This window comes from Myotis daubentonii, chromosome 2 (assembly GCF_963259705.1).
Source record: "Myotis daubentonii chromosome 2, mMyoDau2.1, whole genome shotgun sequence".
Lineage (NCBI taxonomy): Eukaryota > Metazoa > Chordata > Mammalia > Chiroptera > Vespertilionidae > Myotis > Myotis daubentonii.
The window spans coordinates 68,504,589-68,524,421 of record NC_081841.1 but is presented as its reverse complement, the minus strand read 5'-3'; the positions used below and the strand labels follow the sequence as shown (position 1 = coordinate 68,524,421).

At 40.3% G+C, this 19,833-nt stretch overlaps 1 long non-coding RNA gene across 5 annotated transcripts in view; it reads left to right on the top strand.

Annotated features, from left to right (window-relative positions):
- Nucleotides 1–18,808, top strand: part of LOC132227931 (uncharacterized) — a 59,498-nt gene extending 40,690 nt beyond the window's left edge. For 4 of the 5 annotated variants that reach the window (XR_009451257.1, XR_009451258.1, XR_009451259.1 and 1 more), the window contains 2 exons: nt 15,745–15,873; nt 17,115–18,808. This is a non-coding gene — a long non-coding RNA (uncharacterized LOC132227931). Of the gene's footprint in view, nt 1–3,797; nt 3,973–15,744; nt 15,874–17,114 lie in introns of those variants that run through there. The other variant, XR_009451260.1, reaches the window with a different exon arrangement.
- The last annotated feature ends 1,025 nt before the right edge of the window (nt 18,809–19,833 follow it).

Sequence of the window (19,833 nt, the reverse complement as noted above, 5' to 3'; positions counted from 1 at the left end):
CTAAGAAGTACACCTAGATATCAATACTAGTTCAATTATTTGTTTGGATTTCTGCCTTTTGCTTATTTACACTTTTCTGTATATTCTGAATTCTTACAACAAATATATGTCCTTTTATAATGAGAAGAAAAGTATGATGAGAAAGAATTCAAAATTAGGGAGGTCATGTTATAGAAACACTGGTCAGAATGTTTGAAACTAGTTAATCATAGTATTAAGAATAAATCGTTTCAGCCAGGCTAGTGTTGCTCAGTGGTTGAACTTTAACCCAGGATCCAGGAGGTCACCTGGTCAATTCCTTGTCAGGGCATATGGCCTGGCTGTGGGCCCAATCCCCAATAGGGGGCATGCAGGAGGCATGTTTCTCAATTTCTCTTCCTTCCTCTCTAAAAGTCAATAAAAACATATTTTTTAAAAAGAGTACGTAATTTCATAAACATATTTATCAACTTGAATTCAGGATAACGTCTGTCTTTAGTTGACAAGTTTGGAGGATGAATGTAATAAACAAATTATGACAAAGGTATATGAATTTATACATTATTCAATATATTAAACCTATTCTCTTGGTAGGCTTTCCTTTTCCAATGTGATTTAAAGATTGTTACAGTTCCCTAACAAGTATCTCAAGTATCTCCCTGACTGGCTGAATCATCCCTTAAAATTCCTGTAAAGCAACATCTTTTTAGAAAAATTATTTTGTCTTTCTATGAAACCTATCTGATTTTATCTAGGAAGGTAGCATCCATTGACATATTACCATGGGTTACTGTATCAGACTCGGGACATTCTGATGAGTATTTTGGCAGTTTTGGTAAAGACCTGCAGCTGTAAAGCTGATAGAGCATGCCAATTCTAAGCAGATTCCTGTGGGATATTCTGGAAAGTTCAGTGGCAGGGTGAGGATGTTGGGTACTGTACAGAATTGCAGGTGGGTAAAAAGAAGACGAAACAAGAAAAAGAAGAGAGAATACCAAATGGGGATGCAGGAATCATCTAAAATTTATTCAAACAGTGGGCTGTGTTCAGCAGTTGTTCAGCCTGTATCATCTTTTAAGTGGCATTTGTCTGTGACCATCTACTCCCACGGTGATTTGCCGCTTGCTCTATCATTGAGATAGACATAAAAATCCTATGTAAATTTTATAGTCCTTAACGTTTATTATTTTGCCCTTCACACCTTCAAATTCCAGAGTTGCCTAAGTAACTGAAGAAATTAATAGCCAATAAAGGGACGTGCCAAGTGAACCGTACTCAGGGGGCGGGGGGGAATCGGTATGTATGCTAGTTAATCAGAGCCTTCTGGAGGCTGTACCTCTTTTTCCTTGACTGTCACACATGCTGACAACTCTTTAAGATGGAATTTAAAGCCAGATCAGAGAAGATGGAGATCTGTGGAAGTTCTTGCTAGATGAACCTTTCAAAGGATCGTAAGTCAAGTTGCATTAGCAGCCTTGGTTCAGTCTTCCCATAGGACCCAGTCCAAAGAAAGGAAATCTTAAACACACACACACACACACACACACACACACACACACAAAGTCAGAGATTCAGAATACATAGGGATTTAATAAACCCAAATCTAACTCCATTGTACAGATGAAAAATGTAAGTCTTGAAACTTGACTGTAACTAGCTTATAGCAGAGCTAGGATTAGAACCCAGGTCTCTTAGCTGCTAATTAAATGAGTGTCCCACAATATCAAGTTGCCCCAAGTCCAGGTGTCAGATACACACCTTCAAAGCCCATAGAAACACCAAACAAAGCCAAGCAAAAACCAATAGCAAGATCCTGCAAGTCTGCCATCAAACACTGGGAGAAAATGTGTAAACATTAGGTAGACTAGAATCTCAAGCCATACTGCCTTTTACAGAAAGTGGGTTATATCAATGGTTCTAAATCATTTTCCCCTCCTAAAATTGCTTTAAAAAAGGAATATAGATTGCTACTTATTTGTTCTATGATACTTTTTAAAAAATATGAAATGATGTATCTCATTTGAAGTCTGTCTTCAACTGATTTGGGCAATACTGTTTAGCCATGACAAAGTTAAATGAGCCTGTTGTGTGAAGATGCCTGGATGAGTGCCATAGGAATCAGAATAAGGTCATATTTATCCTTTTGGACATTTTATTCTTTATCTAGACTCCAAGAAGGCAAAGGGCATTATGATAACGAAGTCCATTGGTGACCTAAATTGGAAGGCATTGTCAATGCAAATGAGAACAGAGAAATAATATAAATACCAGTTTAGACACATATGCCAGGGAAGATATAGTGGGACTTTAAAAGAAATATAACAGCTTGGCCTGGAAATGGTTCTGGAAATTCTAGGGATAAAGAAGTCATGTAAAATGATAATGGCTAAAAAAGAAAAGGGAATTGTAACAGTTTGCAAAATGAGACAGTATTACAATATGGAAAAGTGGGGGAGGGGGAATAGCCCCAAACAAAAAGTTGCAACTATGAACTTATATACATTTATACAAATCTTCCATCCCAGAAAGATTTCTGTTATTATATTGGGATATAAACATGTTTGGTGTGGAGTTAGAGATGGTATCAAAATAACCACATAAAGAGATGAGTTGCATATAAAAGGGACTGTGGTCCTGGCCAGGTAGCTCAGTTGGTTAGAGCATCATACTGATACACCAAGGTTGCTGTTCGATCCCTGGTCAGGGCACATACAAGAATCAACCAATGAATGCATAAATAATTGAATAAGTGGAATGTCAAAATGATGTCTCTCTCTCTCTCTCTCTCTCTCTCTCTCTCTCTCTCTCTCTCTCTCTCTCTCTCTGTCTTTCTCCTCTCTCCCTTCCTCCCTTACTCTCTCTCCCTTCTTTTCTCTTTCTAAAAAATTCTCTCTATAGAAAAGGCTAATTTGTAAAGCGTCCCCTTGGGAGTTTGACTGGGAGACCGGGAGTTTGATCGCTCACTATGATGTGTGCTGAACACCAGTGGGCAGTGTGGAATGAAGGAAGGCCCCCAATAGGCCCCAATCGGCGCTGATCACCGGCCAGCCCTAGGGACCCTACCCGTGCATGAGTTTTGTGCACAGGGCCTCTAGTCAATAAATAAAAGGGACTGTGAGTACACTGTGAAGGTGTTGGTAGTACCTTCAGGATCCCATTTAAAGACAAAAGGGGAAGAATGGAAAAAGAGAAGGAAATTGCTGTTTCTGCCCTTTGTTATCTATGCTTATTATGCTTTTCTCTCTGCTGCTTCATTAAGAAAAAACTAAATTTTTTTCTTTTTTAATATATTTCTACTGATTTTAGAGAGGATGGGAGAGGGAAAGATAGAAATATTAATGATGAGAAAGAATCATTGACCAACTGCCTCCTGCATGTCCCCAACTTGGGATTAAGCCCGCAACCCGGCATGTGCCCTTGACCGGAATTGAACCTGGGACCCTTCAGTCCATAGGCCAATGCTCTATCCACTGAGCCAAACCAGTCAGGAAAACAGTTTTGTTTCTTAATAAATCATTGCCTATTTCTAGGTCTAAAAAAAAATAGTCAGGCTTCAGCTACAACCTATGGCCAGGTGGTCAATCTGAGGCTCCCTCTATAATCCTATGAGCATTTTTTATGTCTCAGGAGACTAGAGCCAATGATTTTTTATTCTTTTTATTATTTTTCCACACTTTTTTAATTTGTAAAGTTAGAATTTTCTCAAACTGTCTTTATAAGAACACACAACAGTCTGTTCCACACTGTGTAATGCCATGATGAAATTTAAAATTTAGCATATGTGATTGCTATGCAGTGAGATTCAGAAATCATATGCCATTGGATCAGAAATGGATCCTCCCTCTACAGCTGTATAGAGTGACTGAAGTGCCCTTTTCAGCAGATACCTCTATTTCATGGCAGAAGGCATCCATTAAAGATTGCAAGAGATATTTAAATGAAAGGCTGACTCACCCAGAAACATCAAACACATAATTTCTCACTAACCCACAGGTAAGTATGGGTTTGATTTTCTGCAAAAGTATAATAGTAATGCTAGTTGGTGCATAATAAGTAAAAGGGAATGAAATTATAAGATAAAAATATTCTTTAGCATAATTTTTAGGAAACATCCATCCAGCCTCCAATTTTATGAGCATTATTTGCCTTACAATGAAATAGTCAATATTTACTAGTCAGGATTCTTAGGAGCTTTGAAGCAAATAGCTTTAGATGATATCCCAGAAAATTAAGAATGACCTGGATAACAGATTTTTCCTGAAAGTCAGTCTATTGAAGTTCAGCTGTAACATAGCCATCTGGAATGCTTGCTTTTCCCCAACCAGCACATGTGCTGCTTGTGATCATTTTCTTAGACCTGCATGCTGTTTTGACAAGAGGACACTGTGTCAGCATTAATTTACCTCACTATATCCTTTCATGAGCCAGTCCAGAGACTTCTAAACTACATCCTCTTTCCTTTGCCTATTCAGTTCTCTGTATCTGAAAGATTTAGCTTAAAAAGAAATTGAACCAAAGGCCACAACTCTAAAGATTTGTAGAACAACATTGTATGTGCTGTCAGAGTAGTAAAAGAAGCACCAATGTCTGTGACCAGATAAAAGTCATCATTGAAAGAACTGATTTATATTTACAGACCTTAAATACATGGTTGAGGGAAACCTGTTTCTGATTCAACTAACGTGTGGAATTTTTTTACAGGTACCTGTTACATAGGACAGACACTATTTCATTCCAGTCTTGCTAAATGCCAAGTATTGTGGTTATGTTGGGGATACAAAGTTGAATAAAATGTAATCACTGCCTTCAGGAGGCACATAGTCTAGTAGGGGAGCGAGATTCATAAATCGATGCGGTAAATGTAACGAAAGAGGCAAGCTTGGAGGGCTATTGAGACACAAGGTTTTCTGCAGGAAGCCACTTTTGAAATGAATTGAAGAAGGAGAGAAGGAAGAAGCAGTAGCTTGAGCTAGGGCCAAGGACTGAGAAACAACACTTCAGTGATACTAGAGAACAGAATAGGATATGGGGACTGGGGAGAAATGATGGCTGAGGAGTGGGACAGGGTCCCGATAATGCAAGGCCTCTTGCCACATGTTAAGGAGCTTTCCTAGCAGATATTTGATGGAATATTTTGTTCCTAGCAGATAATTCTGTGGGGGGAGGAGTTTGGAAAACATTAGATCAAAAGATTCCTTTAATGTAGAGTCTCTTGGAAACAAATATGGTAATATGCAATGTGAGTCTCCAAAACAAGAACATACTGCATAATTTCTGACCATGGAACACTTAATGAAATACCATCTTTTGGGATTAGAGTTCTGAGATGCGCACTTTGGAAAGTAATGCACAGATCTCTCAGAAACCATGGAGGATTTTAAATAGATGGATGATATGGACAGATTTGCATTTTAGAACACACTGGAACATTTCAGAACTCTATAGCAGTGTAGGAGACAATTATAGGGGGACAAATTTGATGGCAGAGAGACCAGACAGGAGATCATTGTTCCAGAATCCAGGGTATCAAAAATGTGGTTCTGCACTTAGGTAGTAGAAGGAAGATAAGGATTGAACTAATGTTTAGGAAGTTAGGTGGATAAAACTTGATCATGGATTGAATGTAGGGAAGGTGAGGGATAGGAAAGATTCAGTTTCTAACATGGATGTTCAGGTGGATGGGGTGCCAACAATTAAGTAATTATAAGAGGAGAAGTAAGTATATCATGAGTTTAGTTCTAGACAAGTTGAGGTTTAGGAAATCTATGACAAATCTAGTGGAGATTTTAGGAGATAATTGGGTATGAAAATGAAGCTTTTCTGTTAAATACTCAGATTTGGTAGTCAACAGCATATAGGCTGTTGTGTGGTTAAAATTATGACAATATTAAAAAATCACCCAGGAAGAGCAAGTAGAACTAGAACATGAACTTAGGATACAAGCCAGGGGAATTCCAACAAAAGTATGTATATACATAACAACTTCAAAACCTTGAGTCAACTCAAACCTTAAATATAGGTTGATATTTAAAAATACCAGCAGCACAAAATTAGATCTCATTTCAATGATGATTTTGGATCTATGTTAAATTTGTATCTTTTCTTACTTAGACTTTATATTAGTCCATATCAAATATTAATAAGCATTCTCCATTTTCTTTCTTTGTAATGACCAGAATTTTACTTTTTTTAAACTTTGCAGTGCTTTTCTTCTTTTAGTTACTCTTTGAAAACAGAGAGCAGTAGCAAATAGAGATGTGAACTCAGGCTGTCATATTTAAACCTGTGAGTTTGCAGACTGCTAGTAGTGGTTCCAAAATTTCTACATAGGAAGAGCTTGAGAAGGCAATCTGGTTGAAAGAAGGTGCAGAGGCAAGGTTCTGTAGAAAATGTTTTTGCTAAGGTTGAATGTTTCTTTGGGGGTTGGGGTTTGATGAAAGTTATTCATGGGGTGGAGGAAGCTAAATTTTCCCTAAGGCCTTCACTTGGCCCCATGCCTGCTCTTTCACATAATTAAATATGTAGTAATTAATATTTCCAACTGATATTAAAATTAAACCTCTAAGTAGTTAACAATGTGTCAATCTAAAAAATATCTCGTGCATATGTCACCACAATAAATTCAATAAAAATGTAAAATAGCCCAGCCCTGTGGCTCAGTGGTTGAACATGAACATCAGCCCATTAACCAGAAGGTCATGGTTCAATTCCCAGTCAGGACACATACCTGGGTTGTGGGCTTGATCCCCTGTAGGGGATGTGCAGGAGGCAGCTGATCAGTGATTCTCATCATTGATATTTCCATCTCTCTCCCCCTCTTCCTGCCTCTCTGAAATAAAAAATTAATTTAAAAAAGTAAAATAAACATATGAATAAATAAAATGTAAATTAAAAGATAAAATTAAATAAATAGATTTAACCATTTGTACATAATTCATGTATGTGTGCCTAGGGGCAGTAATTTTGAGATTCAGAAAAACCCTTCAGTATTATGGGTAGGTGGACAAAATACCATGTTTTTAGGGGAAATAGCTACTTTCTGCCTAATTATCCACATTGGCCCATAAGAAGAGGAAAGAGTATACCAATACAGTTTTTTATTTAATTGGGTTTTTAAAATATATTTTTATTGATTTCAGAGAGGAAAGGAGAGGGAGAGAAAGAAACATCAATGATGAGAGAGAATCATTGATTAGCTGCCTCCTGCATACCCTCTACTGGGCATGTATCCAGACTGAGAATCAAACCGTGACCTCCTGGTTCATAGGTCAATGCTCAACCACTGAGCAACGGAGGCCAGGCCAGTTTTTATTTTATTATTTTGTCTGTTTTTATGTAATATTTTTAGCAAATATTTGAAACTTCATTTGGAAAATATTGTTTTAGAAAAAAATAAAACAATGTATGAATAAATATTAAAACATAAACAAAAACATTTAAAAATGTTTAAATTGCAACTAAATTGTACCAGGTCACCTCTTCATTGTGTGTTTATTAACCTAATTATATTGTTGATTAAACTACCTTTCAGCGTCCTATTCTTATTCTTTGGTATACTGAGGTTGCTTTTTTAAAAGCAATATGGTAGAACTTAAAATATAACCACTTATGGCAAAACAGCTTTGCTTAGTATCTACCACTGTTGACTCTCAATCTTTATATTTTATATACTAAAATTTTTACATAACCATCAAAATTCTTTTTGAAAAAAATCAGAGTATAAATAAAAATGAGTAAATAAGGATATGTAGCACTATACTTTTTATGAATAATAAAAGAAATTATGTATCTAACTCACTTAGGTTGTGTATGACCTACTTTGGTGTTTGTGTTGCAAGTGTAATGTTATATGAATGTAAAGGAATATTAAGGAACATAGGACAAACTTTTAAAACTAAAATTATGAGATATTCTCTGTGTATATCAATTAATAGTAATTTAATAGATTACACCTCATTGATTTGAAGAATTCAAGCAATTAGTTTCTTTGGCACAGAGCTTTCTTTCCAAGAGTAATTTAAGTATTAAAAAAATCTTGTCATGTAGTTAGATTTGGAAAAAGCAGAAGCAATATCACTAATGTACATGCCACTCCAAATACAGCTTTGCAAAAGGCAGGTTTGCCTGGAATCCTTGCAATGGATACAGTTAAGCTGAAGCCTAATGAAATCGAGGTGGTTTTCAATGCCCAGTTTCATGATCAAAATAGTGTTTATTGTGATGTTCTGTGATTGGTCTCTTCTTCAGCACAAGAGATTATATTTAGTTAAATACAATCACTTTTCCCAAAGACTGGTTTCTTCCAAGGAATGCCAAAGACAGGGCATTTCATATCAATAGAGTCTTTGTAAATCTAGAGCAGAAATAGTAAGTTGCATTTCAGAGAACCTCAAAGCTGGTGCTTTAAAAAAATTATTAAACTCCAGGACCCCTTGGGGGATGTCGGAGAGCCAGTTTTTGCCCGATCACTGCAGGCCAGGAAAGGGACCCCACTGGTGCACAAATCTGTGCACGAATCCGTGCACCAGGCCTCCAGTAGTTAATAAACTAGGGAAAGAGGAGCAGAGAAAGAAAGACTCCCTCACTCCCAACGTGTGTGTCCAACCTGCAGCAAGCCCTGTTGGAAGAGGTGGGAAGCTTTTAACATTCCAACAATTTTGGCATTTTTATTATTACGTTATTGGAAAGTTATAATAACTGTACTCAAACTGTATTGATGACCTAGTGTGACTATAGAACTTTACCTAAGGGTGGCCAGAAAATAATATTGAGCCTGTCTGAGTTCTAATCCAAGGCTAGGAAAAAAGACTACTCACATTTAACAGTTTAAAAAGAGTAGTGGGAAACACAAATAAATTGTTTTAAATACCAGTTATGTAGTTATAGGTGAATTTTCATGATCATTAAATAATCATTTAAAGAGTGAAAAATTTGGTGTAATTAGATATCACATGACACATACTTAGAATGTCCCATCACTTACCAGCTGTATGATCATAAGTTACTTAATCTCTCTGTGCCTCATATTTTTTCATGTGCAAATGAGATAATATCTGCCTTGTTAGGTAGTTGTGAAAATTAGATAAAATATAGATTAAGTTCCTAGCACATTGACTGTCAAATAGTAGCTGTTCAGCAAATGATAGTTATTGTCATCATCATTTTCTGCCCTAAGTTGTTTTATGAATTAAATTTTTTATAAGTCTATTTTTTACTTCCCTTTTGTTAGAAGATATTCATCTGTGGGTTTTAAGAAGTGATAATATTTTATGATGCAATAATATCCTTACAGGTACTTAACATAATGACTGGAACATAGTAAGTGTTCAGTAAATGGTAGTAGTTATTATAGTCACTTGAATGCAAGCCATTTTAGCTCCTCTCTTCCTACCAAGTACTAGTTATATACTATTATTGGTACTTTATTTAACCTCTTTGAATCTCAGTTTCTTCATGTGTAAAATGGGGCTATTAATTACTATACCTAATGCACAGGTTTTTTTTTTTTTTGGTTGTTTTGTTTTTGTTGTTTTTATTAATCCTACCCAAGGATATTTTTTCATTAATTTTTAGAGAGATTGAATGGGACGGGGAGAGACAGAGAGAGAGAAACATTGATGTGAGAGAGACACATTGATTGGTTGCCTCCCACATGCCTCCTGGCCAGGGCTGGGGATCCAGCCTACAACTGAGGTACGTGCCCTTGACCAGAATGGAACCCGGGACCCTTCAGTCTGCTGGCCAGTGTTCTATCTACTGAGCCAAACCAGCTAGGGCTGGTTTGTTACAAGGAATTAGATCATTTTTGTGGAAGCACTTTTAAAACACTATACATAATGATGATGATGTGGACAAAAGGGAACTTGGGTGCAGTATTCATGGGATTATAAATTAGTGCAGCCTCAATGGAAAGCAGTATGGAAGTTCCTCAAAAAATTAAAAATAAAACTACCATATGACCTGTGAATTCCACTTCTGGATATTTATCCAAAGAAAATGAAAACACTAATTTAAAAATATATATGCACCTCCATGTTTATTGCAGCATTATTTACAGTAGCCAAGATATGGAAGCAACCTAGATGTCTATTGAGAGATGAATGGGTAAAGAAGATATGGTTTATATACATACACAAAGGAATATTACTCAGCAATAAAAAAGAATGAAATCTTGCTATTTGTGACAATGTGGATGGACCTAGAGGGTATTATGCTAAGTGAAATAAGTCAGATAAAGACAAATACCCTACCATATGATTTTACTTATAGGTGGAATCTAAAATAACAAAACAAATGAACAAATAAAACAAAACAGAAACAGACTCAGACACAGAGAACAAACTGATGATGGTTGTCAGAGGGGAGGCTGATGGAAGGTGGGAGATGGATGAAAAAGTGAAGGGAAAAAGATACAAACTTCCAGTCATGAAATAACTAAGTCATAGGATGTAATGTACAACACAGGGAATATAATCAATAATCTTGTAATAATTTTGTACCGTGACAGATGATTACTAGACTTTTTGTGGTGATCACATCCCAAGGTACATAAATGCCAAATCACTGTGTTATACACCTGAAACATAATATTGTATGTCAACTATAGCTTTTAAAAACCTATAACTATGAGTTAGCATTATTATTGTTTATTGTGTAGGTTACTTTTTATATTATTTGTAATCTCTTTCAAATGATTTTGAATGACACTCAATGTTTTTCTTCAAGAAAACAGAGCTGAAAACTCCAGTCACATATAAACTGCTTTTTAAAAGTCGGTGTGTATTTTCTAGCCTTTATACATAGATGTTGTGATTGCAGGGGCTTAACAAGATCCTACTAGCCCACCAATCTTTCTTCTTCTTGGTACTGAGCTACTCTCCTACTTCACCTGAAATTGTCTTAGTGTTTTTAGTAAGGTAGACAAGAAGGGTCAAACTTCTGAAAACATTCATGTTTTACCTGACAGAGGGGACTCTTACAACATCTCAGAATAAATTAATTGATTAGATTAGCTCAGAGTTAGCTAAGAACATCCATTCTAAAACCGAGAGATCATAAGATGGCTGTATTTCAGTGGAGGAGCAAAACATGATGGCAAACACCTAAGAATAAATAGCTCAACAAGCTTTCATTCTATTTATGTCCAACAGGAAGTGGCTGCTTCCCTAAGATGCCTCCCACCAGATGGTGACTTCTCAGTTCATTTTTAACTACCTGCCAAATCATGGCACATGGCTGTAACCTCCTTTCCTTTTGAAATTCACCTTTGTTTCAGCACTAGATTACTATAGATTCTGATTTCCATCTGGGCAAACACTTTCCTTACAAGGGAGGAGTTCAAAGTCACAGGCAAACATATGTGCACATGAATATAAGTACTTTTGTGAAAAGCTGTGTAGCTTTCTCTTCATAATCCATCTGTAATTATGGGCAGCTGATTTTTGTTTGTTTGTTTCAGAATAGGTTCTTTCTCTATCTTTACAATGCCAATTATCTGTATTTATTCAAGAAATGAAAGCTAACTTTAAAGTATCCTAAAAAATATATAATTATGAAGGCATATTGGAAGTTCCCTCTCTGTAGCGCATTCTAAAGTCACTCTAAAATCCCTTGTATCCTCTGTATCAATCCTTATTCTCCAAATCTCCTTTTGTTAGTGTTCATGATTGTGAATTGACAGCACAATTATACTAAGCCTCAAAGATAATCAGGGTAAGACCTTTCAGTAATAAGTGGAGCTTAGCTACCACTCTAATCAATTATTTGTTTTTCCTGAATTTATGACTACACACTGCACCCTTAAGGTTAGTCAGGAGTAGACATAATACAAGTAGGTGCTGCTTGTAGAAAGAGGTTTGGGGCCAATAGAAAAATCAGGATCTGCTTTTATCACTATTGGGAAAATAATTCACAATAACAGAAGGATAGGCTATTTTGTCATCTTGGATGCAACCTAGCAAAGGATGTTTTCGAGAAATGACAATGATGTGCTGCTCTGCCATTAAGTATAAATTAATCTCAACTGTTTTCATCTTTATTTCCCAGGGTGAACTTTTTATTTTACTGAGTGTATAAATACATAATGGGGGAAAGTGACATGTTTATATGAAAATATTAATTAAAAAGAAATAATGAAAAGATGTATGATATAGTTCCCTAAATAAAATAAACACGCATATGAAGAACTTTTTGTTGCTGTATATTCTTTAAACTTCCATATTTTACTACAGGCCCAATGCACAAAATTTGTGCAAGAGTAGGCCTTCCTTCACCCAGCTTCCAGCACCGGCTTCCCCCTGGCACCTGGGACCCAGGCTTCCCTTGGGCCACCAACAGGCACCCAGGACCCGGGCTTCCCTCCGCCTGACAGTAGGCACCTGGGACCCAGGCTTCCCTCACAACCCTGGCTTCGTCTGGAAGGATGGCTGGTCTAATTAGCATATTATGCTTTTATTATTTTAGATAACACAGGGCATTATAGCTATACCCCAAAAATGTGAAGTTGGAAAGAATATTTGAGAATAACTAGTGTAGCATCCTAATCTATCAACACTAGTAAAAGAGAAAAATGGTAATTGGCGTACGACGATACCCTTTTCACTGGCTAATCAGGGCTATATGCAAATTAACTGCCAACTAAGATTGGCAGTTAACTGCCAACTAAGATTGGCAGTTAACTGCCAACAAGATGGCGGTTAATTTGCATATGTAGGCACAATGCAGGGAGGCGAAAGGGAAAGCAGGAAGAAGCCCCCTGCCACTGACAGTGATCGGAAACCCAGGGGGGAGCTAAGAGCTGGGGGGCAGGGCAAAGGCGGCCCCTGGGGCCGCCTTTGCCCTGCTCCCCAGCTATGATCGGAGAATCAGGCGCCTTTGCTGCCCTGGCCAGTGATAGCAGGAAGTAGGGGTGGAGCCAGCGATGGGAGCTGGGCACGGTTGAAGCTGGCAGTCCTAGGAGCTAGGAGCCCCTTGCCTGGGCCTAAAGCGAAGCCCACCATCGCGGGGCCGCTGCAGTTGTGGGTCCCCGCTGCCCAGGCCGGACGCCTAGGCCAGAGGCGTCAGGCCTGGGCAAGGGGCCGATCCTGTGATTGGAGGGTGATGGTGGTCAATGCCTGAGGGCTCCCAGTATGTGAGAGGGGGCAGGCTGGGCTGAGGGACACTCCCCCCCCCCACACACACCCAGTGCACGAATTTCGTGCACCGGGCCCCTAGTATATATATAAAAGCCCAGCGACCAAATGGGAGAACGACTGGTCGACCAATCACTATGACACGCACTGACCACCAGGGGGCAGACACTTAATGCAGGAGCTTCCCTCTGGTGGTCAGTGCACTCCCATAGTGGGAGCACCACTTGGCTGACTGGGTTAAGCGACACTCCTACAGCGGGAGCAGCTGCTCAGAGGGCAGGTCCACAGCTGCTCGGCTGACCTAGATGAGTGGCACTCCCACAGTGGGCCAATCCCCGCAGGTCATGCCACTCACAGTGCATGAATCCATGCACTGGGCCTCTAGTCCTATATAATAAAAGGATAATACGCAAATCTACCGAACAGCGGAACCACTGGTCGCTATGATACACACTGACCACCAGGGGGCAGCCGCTCAATGCACGAGCTGCCCCCTGGTGGTCAGTGTGCTCCCACAGGAGGAGTGCTGCTCATCCAGAAGCTGGGTGAGCGCAGTGATGGTGGCAGGAGCCTCTCCCACCTCTGAGGCAGCGTTAAGGAACAGCGAGCCAAACAGGCGGGTAGTAAGGAGCGAGGGCTCCTGGACTGCAAGAGGGGTGGAGCAGGCCTAACCCGGCAGGCAGACATCTCCCAAGGAGTTCCGGACTGCGAGAGGGTGCAGGCTGGGCTGAGAGACCCCCCGAGTGCACAAATTTTCGTGCACCGGACCTCTAGTTTTACATATGAGGAAACTAAAGCAAATACAGATTAGGCATCTTCCCCAAGGACACAGGCTGGCTCATGGTTGAGGATCATACCAGACACAATCCCACACCTTCTGACTCTTAATATTGCATTTTTCCCACTCCCATGCACATTATACAGATAATTTTATATTAAAATTAAAGTAATTTCTGCACATAATTAAAAAGAAAATTATATTTACAAAGTGTGCCTCCATCTTAGACACATTAAAATCATTTGAAGAGCTGTTAAAACTACCAACAACAGATTACACCCCAGATAAATTTTATTACAACATCTGGGGATGGGATCTAGGCATCACTAGTTTTCAAAGCTCTCTGGTGATTCTAATGAGCAGCCAAGTTTGGATACTACTGTACATATGAAATTAATTATAATGAAAAACAGATGGCCTTTGCCTAACTAATTCTACTTTCGAAGTTAGAACCCAGGACCAGCAGCCTATTGACTCAGATCTCTGAGGAGGATGCCCAGTAACCTGTGATTCTTAGGTTAAAATTTGAGAAACCTTACCATATAGGCTACCATTTTTACACTATTTTTCTTAATCCCCTGTGTTTACCTCCATGCTTGAATACTGTTTGTAATCTTATTTTTTATTGCCATTAAAATTAATGTTTATTTACTAGAGGCCTGGTGCACAAAATTTCGTGCACTGAGGGGGGGGGCGGGACCTTCAGCCCAGCCTGCACCCTCTATCAGTCCAGGACCCCTCAGGGAATGTCTGCCTGCTGGCTTAGGCCTGTTCCATCCCTCTCGCAGTCCAGGAACCCTCTCTCCTTACCGCCCGCCTGCTCGGCTTGCTGCTCCTTAGCGCTGCCTTGCAGTCAGGAGAGGCTCCTGCCACCACCACTGCACTCACCTGGCTTCTGGCTGAGTGGCTCTCCCCTGTGAGAGCACATTGACCACTAGGGGGCAGCTCCTGTATTGAGCGTCTGCCCCCTGGTGGTCAATGCATGTCATAGCGACTGGTTGTTCCACTGCTTGGTCTATTTGCATATTATCCTTTTATTATCTACACTAATAAAAGAGAAAGATGCAAATTGACCATACCTTCACAATGCCCACCAGCCAATCAGGAGTGAGTATGCAAATTAACCCAACAAAGATGGCAGGTGAATTTGCATACGCAGGTGCTGAGCAGCTGGGGGTGGGGCAGGATGCTTGCATCGACACCATGGCAACAATGCAGGCGTTCAGCACTGCCCCAGCCGCTCCAGGCCTCTCTGCAGCTTAAGAAGGTGGAAAGGTGGCTCTAGGCTGGAACAAAGGCAGAAAGGCAGCTCTGGGCTGGCTGGAGCGAAGGCAGTGCCGGCATCCAGGGGAAGAAAGGCCCATTCTTGCATGAATCTTTGTGCATTGGGCCTCTAGTATAGGATAATTTCCTATTAAATTTTGTAGAAAATGGTGAAGAGTTTCCTTAAAAAGCTACTTAAACTCATAAACTTACCAATGTTAAGCAAGACTGAAAACATTGTATCAAGTTCATTCTGAATTCACTTTCTTCCTTGAATAACACAGACATGTTTAAAAACCTAATAATGTCTGTTAAATATGGCTTCCAAACTGAGTAAATGCTGAATTCATTAAAATCACATGTAGCCAAAAACAGAGGAGGAACTCTGTTTCCTTCTTTTCTTGGCTCTCTTAGAAAGAGCAGGAGGCTTGTGCTGGCAGACCCATCCAAGTGTGGGTCTTGGGCTCTGGCTCTGGGCACTAGTGTCTGGGTGTGGAGGGGTGGGGAAAGAGGAGAGAGGGGTATAGGAGGAGGGGAGAGAAGAGGGAAGATGGATCTTGGAGATGTTCACATATTTTCTTTTATTTTAAACAGCTCTTGGACCAGTCTTCTTTCCAAGCTTCAGGTCATCGGGCATCATAGTCACGGGGTACTCTGGAGGAATGAATGCTTCTATCTCAATGGGCTCATTAGAGGAGTTGCTGAACTCCAAGCTGAGGACAGGTTGGTCCTGGTCCCAAGGGAAGTGGAGACCCACTGGCCAGACTTCTGGGCCCAGCACAAAGTCACCTCCTATTTCCATTCTGAAAACTGGTCAGGCTGGAGGGGGCACACTTCCTGCAGGGCCTGCTCCTCATCCAGCTCCTTCACAATGATGATGGTGGGAGATGGCACAATCTGGGCCTCCTGGGCCTCTGGGAGGGTGTCCTGGGGCTGCTGAGATGGCACATTCTGGCTGCTGCCTTGCAGTGAGTTCAGGAGTGACAGGTTTTCCGTGGCTGACTCCACAGCCAGGATCCGAATCTCAGGAAAGGGTTCCTGGGTGAAGCACTTGGTCAATGCTGGCCCCTTGCTCCTGAAGTTATGCCTTCATTTTCAGCACTGTCTCCCTCCACAGGTGCCGGGAGCCAGTCCATGCTTGCTGTTTCAAGGGACCTGGCATATATAGAATACTGTTCTTAATATGTTTGCTCACCTTCTTGGCACTATGTGTTTTAACCAAGATCTCTGAGAAAGGTTGTTTCCCCAGGTAGGGATTTTCCCCTGAAGTTAGGGAGGGAATAAAACCCCTCAACTAAGTGCCAGGCGAGTAATTAATCACTTTAACTATGAACAATCATGCTTAAGCTACATAATCTTTACTCCCTGGAATGGAGATAAGAAAAGCCCTAACCTTTGTAATAGAGATTGATAGGATTGAATCAACTGGTATAAATATAGATGTAACAAGACAGCAAGACACAGAACTTAGAAGACAGAACCAAGAGGCACAGAACCTAGGCCAGAACCTACACAGAACCTAGAGACAGAACATGGCAAAAGATCCTGGACAGAAACTGGCCTCAGAACCTAGAGACAGAACCTAGCGAGAGAACATGGCAAAAGATCCTGGACTGAACCTGACTACAGAAATTGGCAAGAGAACCTGACTAGAACCTGGTGACTGAACCTGGCTGGAGAACCTGGACAGAACCTGGCTGGAGAACCTAGCGAGGGAACATGGCTACAGAACCTGGCTGGAGAACCTGGAGAACCTAGCAAGAGAACATGGACACAGAACCTGGCTGGAGATCCTAACCAGAACTTCACTGGAGATCCTGAACAGAATCTACCTGGAGACCCTGATAAGAGAACCCGGCTATGATGATCACCTGAAGGCTGCCTCCGTGTCATTCCTTCTTCGCCAACTCCGTCCACACCTTTGGGGACCCCTGGACCTGCTGGGGTTGGACCCCAGAACACAGGAAGGAGATTGTTTGCAACCTTTGGTGAGGAGGAGTCTTCCTGAACCACTGTAATGCTCACAGACTTGACAAGGGGCAGAGCTGGAGGCAAGACTACAGAAGATAGCATCCTGCCAGGTGGAGAGAAACTGGATTGTCATTCATTTCCTCTGGAGAAATGGCTGGGTCTAAAGGAAAGAACCTGCTGGCTTGATCCTTTCCTCACAAGGCGTCTTCGATGCTGATAGAACAAAGTTCCAGGCACCTACGTGCAGATCAAATTGGGTTGTGATCTCTTTGCTGTGGCAATACTTATATTCTAAGGGTCCTATTTTTGTTCCTTGATGAGGCTCTTGACCTCTGTTGTTTGTGGCCCCATGTCACACAATCAAATGTTCTCATCCTGTTCAACATTAGATAAAGATGGAAGATGAACAGGCACTCAATCAGCAGGAGGCAGATGACGCCGAACACCAGCACAAACACCCTGATTATCATGAGCACTGCAGTCTTGGCCTTTCGGTGAAAATATGGCAGGAACAACAGCCACGTGTTCTGCTTGCCAACATTTCCATTGGAACACCCACAGGTTGATGTACTGGATTAAAATGTACAAGAGGATGATAACCAAGCACAATAACCCAGGCAGAGGCCACAGAGCTGAAGAACCACCAGTAATTCCTGCTCCTGATGAAGTTTTGAGCCATTGGCAATGATGGACAAAGCCGGCGGTGCACTTGCAGATGCTCCGGTGTTTGGCTTTTGTGCTCACAGTGACCCCTCACAGAGAGCAATACTGATTCTCCAGGACATGATGGTGTTTAGATCGGTCCAACATAAGCAGCCGTTGACTGTAGGTGATCTTGTGTAGAATGCTCACTTCAGGCGTAACCATGGAGGCAGACACAAAGTGCATGATGATATGAAAAAGGAATATTCCACCAGTCTGCAGGCAGTGTACTTCCTCTCATGCAGTGCACTTCCTCTCATAGGACTAAAAATTCAAAACATGGCTAAGGCCAAGGTCTGGAACATGGCCCAGGATATCGCCTGGTGTTTGGACAGGCGAGGCAGCCGTGGGTTCTGGGAGGACCTGTCTCTGGCTCCTGCCACAGCAGTCCATCTTAATAATATCATCCGTTCCTCCGGCAACAGGTTTTGATTTGAGTACTTCTGTTTGTTTCTCCCTTCTGTACATCTTGACTTACTTTCTGTATTAGCATCATTTGCTTCTTGACAATCTTGATAAGATCTCCCTTGACTAATGTTCCAGCCTTCACTCTTCAGGGAGCCTGCTAGTCAAGTATTCTCTTTGCCTTAGATTTCCCACTTCCAGAAGTGGCTGGAGAAGCCACCCCATCTTGAACAAGATCCTCCATGGCCACAGGCCACCATGGCCACATGGTCCACAGCTGGCAGCCTGGGGGCCACTGCAACCACCTGGCCCCTAGTCTGGTCACAGCCGTCTCTGCTCTTCTGACTGCAGCGCCTCTAACTTTGTAATCCTATTTCTTAATTTGATAATTTTCTACTTCATCTGTTGACTTGCTATTTTCATATCATGGTAAATGAGGATTTATTTATAATTTAGATATTTGTAATTTTTCTCCTACCCTCATCCTTCCAGTAGAGTTATATTACAATTTTTTTGTTAAATCAATCAGTCTTATCTATTTATAGTTAAGTGTAAATAAAAAAAGAAAGTATGTGCTGCTTAGGAAATGTGTGTGTGTGTGTGTGTGTGTGTGTGTGATGGATAGATTATGTATGTGAGAATTCCATATATCTTCTCACTGATTGCCCTGTAGTAGATCAATGTTATGGGAAACAAAACAAAACAAAAAAACCCCTCAGTAAACATTTTTATACAATATCTCCTATGCACCATAATAAGGACATTGAAATAGAATATGTGATTCTAGCCTGTGAAAATTCACAAATTTCTATAGGAAGTAAAGCTTTCACAAGGTTTGATTATATGTAGAAAGTAGTATTGTAGGCACCTTAGAAATTCAGAGAAAAAGAATGCGCTATTTTGACTGACTAATCAGAAACAGTCTATAGAGAAGACAGGATTTGAGTTAGGATTTAAAATATGGGTAGTAAACCAATAAATAAATAAATAAAAAATAAATAAATCAATAAATAAATCAATAAATAAAGGTGGTTTTTTTATGTGACTGGATGGAGAATTTTTAGACTGAGATAGCCGTGACAGTAAGGCATGGAACAAAGGTAAAAAGCCATTTTAAAAAGAATATAGACTGGGACTAGTTTGACTGGTACATTGAAATGCTGCCAGGGAGTAGGTGAAAATAAGATCAAAAGGTATTTATTGATGTTGACTATCTAGTGGGTTGGTTATCCTTTTCTTATTATTTAATTGACCCTTTACATAAAAATAGCTCTCAGCTAGCTCAAGTAGATTTTATTATCTCCACTTAATAGATGAAGAAGCTTGAGGCCCAGAGGTGTTATTAAGTAACTTGCCTAAGGTCAAAAGACTAGAATGTGGTATAGCTAGTATTTGAACCTATGCAACCTAATTCCTGAGCCTATGCTATTAAATATTACCTATATTGGCTTTGTCTACTATATATTTTGCAAATATTTTCTCCATTTTCCATTTATCATCTTAACTTTGTGTATGGTATCTTTCACTACATAGACATTTAAAATTTTATGACACAGACAACAGGGGGGTGAGGGCATGAGTAGGGGGTGGGTGGAGGGGCAATGG